Here is a 2,920-nt window from a genome sequence, read left to right on the forward strand (position 1 = left end):
TCCCAGCGGGCCCGATAGCAATTTGGGACACCAAATGAGTTCCATTCGCAAAACCGTCTACATGGAGGAATTTTCCTCATCGTACTTAACCCCGGGTCCGTATTCACGTGTTCGCCCTCCGAAAAATCTGTGCGACAAAAATTGGGCCCCAAGGCAGGCCCCGCGGGCCCGATAGCCATTTGGGGCACCAAATGAGCTGCCGTTCGCAAATCGAGCTGCACGCACGGCTTTTCTCTGATTGTTCTTAATCCCTGGGTCCATTTTTTGCGTTTTCGCACATCGAAAAGTTCAGCAGCCAAAAATTGGGCCGCCGGCAGCCCGAAACCGGGCCCGATTGCCAATTGAGCACCAAATGGGCTCGTTTGCAAAACCGTTCTACGCGCACACTCTCTTTTCTCATTTGTCTAAATCCCTGGGTTGGTTTCGGGTTTTACCCGCCGGAAAGTTCATGCAGCAAAAATTGGGCCGCGGGCATCCCCACTACCAATAGCAGTTGGGCCACCAAATGAGGCTCCGTTGCCCAAAACGCATCTGTGCGCAGGGCTTTCTCATCGTTCTTAACCCCTGGAGTCCGTTTTCGCGTTGTTGCCCGAAAGAAGTTCCACACACAAAAATTGGGCCTCACGAGCAGCGCCCACGTGAGCTCGATAGCCATTTGGGGCACCAAATGAACTCCGATCGTAAAACCGTCTACGCAGCACGACATTTTTCTAATCGATCTTAACCCCTGGGTCTGTTTTCGTGTTTTCGCCCGTCGGAAAGTTCATGAGCCAAAAATTGGACCCCGGGGCAGCCTCGCCGAGGCCCGATACCTTGGGGCACCAAATGAGCTTCTGTTCCCAAGAACAACGCGCTGCGCGCACGATTTTTTCTAGATCGTTCCTAATTCCTGGTTCCGTTTTTGAGTTCTTGTCCATCGAAAAGTTACGGCACAAAAATGGCCCGCGTGGTAGCCCCCGGGCCGATAGCCATTTCGGGGCACCGAATGACTGATCCTGTTCGCAAAACCGTCTGTCGCACGAACTTTTCCATCGTTCATAACCCCTGGTCCGTTTTTCTTTTCGCCTGACCGGAAAGTTTGCGCACACAAAAAGTTGGGCCCTTGGGCAGCCCCGCTAGCCGATAGCCATTTGGGGCACCAAATGACTCCCGTTCGCAAAAAACATCTGCGCGCACGTCTTTTCTCAACGTTCATTAAACCCCTGGGTCCGTTTCGCTTTTACCACTGAAAGTTCTCGCGCACAAAAAATTGGCCCCGGGCAGCCCGCGGGCCTGATAGCCTATTTGGGGCACCAAATGAGACCATTCGCAGAACCGTCTACGCCACGCAGCCTTTTCATATCTTTCTTTTAACCCTGGGTCCTTTTCGCGTTCTCGCCGGAAAGTTCTCGCACAAAAATTGGCCTCGGGGCAGCCCGCCGGCTTGATAAGCCATTTGGGACACCAAATGAGCTCCCCTTCGCAAAACGTTGCGCGCCAGACTTTTTTTCATCGTTCTTAACCTCGTAGGTTCGTTTGGTCGCTTTTCGACCGGAAAGTTCGTGAACAAAATTGGGCCCCTAGACAAGCCCTGCCGGGCCCGATAGGCATTTTCGGTATTTGGCACCAAATGATCTCTGTTTCGCAAAACCGTACTGCGTCCACCGGCTTTTTCTCATCGTTCTTTAAACCCCCATGGTCCCATGGGTCCATTTTCGCATTTTCGCCCACGGGAAAGTTTAAGCACAAAAATTGGGCCCCGCCGGGCCTAATAGCCAGTTAGGGCACCAAATGAGCTCTGTTCGCAAAACTGTCTTCACGCACGACTTTTTCTCATCGTTCTTAACCCCCGGGTCCAAGAGAACGAAAATAGGTCGCGGATGGTGATTGTTGTCAGTTCGAGGATCTTACGCGGCGGAGCGAACTCCTATATCATCTTGCATTTCCTCTGGCAAACCCCCTCTTTCCATCGTACTGGAGCGATCTGAGAAGAACGATTAGGGTCATATTATATTCTTTCCACAATGCCCATAGATGAAGTGCTTCGGTTCAGATCAATTCTTCGCTGCAATCGCTTCGATCCACGCTTTCTATTAGACAAATAATCTTGGTCGACATAGAGACGTGACATAATCTTCTTTTTGTACCATGGGAAATTGGATCATTCATTGGCAATTTGGTTGGGCTATATCGTGATGAGAAATGGGCATACAATCAATGTGACTCATAGCAAGCAAGAGATGATAAGTTATTGATGTGATGACAAGGCATACCCAACAGGCTGTTGGATGAGGTTCACCATGATGGGGGTACTTTTTTTTTTTCCATTTCGGAAAGAAACAAATGCATAGGGGACCATCCTTTTGTTGCAGCATGCTCCTGAGATTTACGGATTCGCAGGGGGCCTTCCTTTAGCCTTTTCCTGATAGCTTAAGTTGATTATAGAACGTTAGCTTCTTTCTAGGCCTGGACTAATACGCGTTTTCGCTCGCCGAAAAGTTCGCGCACAAAAATTGGGCCCCGGGACAGCCCTGTTGGGCCCGATAGCAATTTAGGGCACCAAATGAGCTCCATTCACAAAACTGTCTACGCGCACAACTTTTGCTCATCGTTCTAAACCCCTGGGTCCACTTTTGCATTTTAGCCTGCCGGAAAGTTCGTGCACAAAAAGTCTAAGGAATGAGACAAAAGCCATGCGCGCAGACGGTTTTGCAAACGGAGCTCATTTGGTGCCCTAAACTGCTATCGGGCTCGACGGGGCTGCCCCGGGACCACAATTTTTTTGCGCAAACTCTTCAGCGGGCAAAGAACGCGAGAAAGGGACGGCCTGGGGGTTATGAAATGATGGAGAAACACCGTTATGCGTACGACAGTTGTTGCCGACGCAGGCTCATTTAGAGCCCAAATGCTATCGAGCCTGGCGGGGTACCCTGCGCATCAT

Source organism: Benincasa hispida, chromosome 3 (genome assembly GCF_009727055.1).
Source record: "Benincasa hispida cultivar B227 chromosome 3, ASM972705v1, whole genome shotgun sequence".
Lineage (NCBI taxonomy): Eukaryota > Viridiplantae > Streptophyta > Magnoliopsida > Cucurbitales > Cucurbitaceae > Benincasa > Benincasa hispida.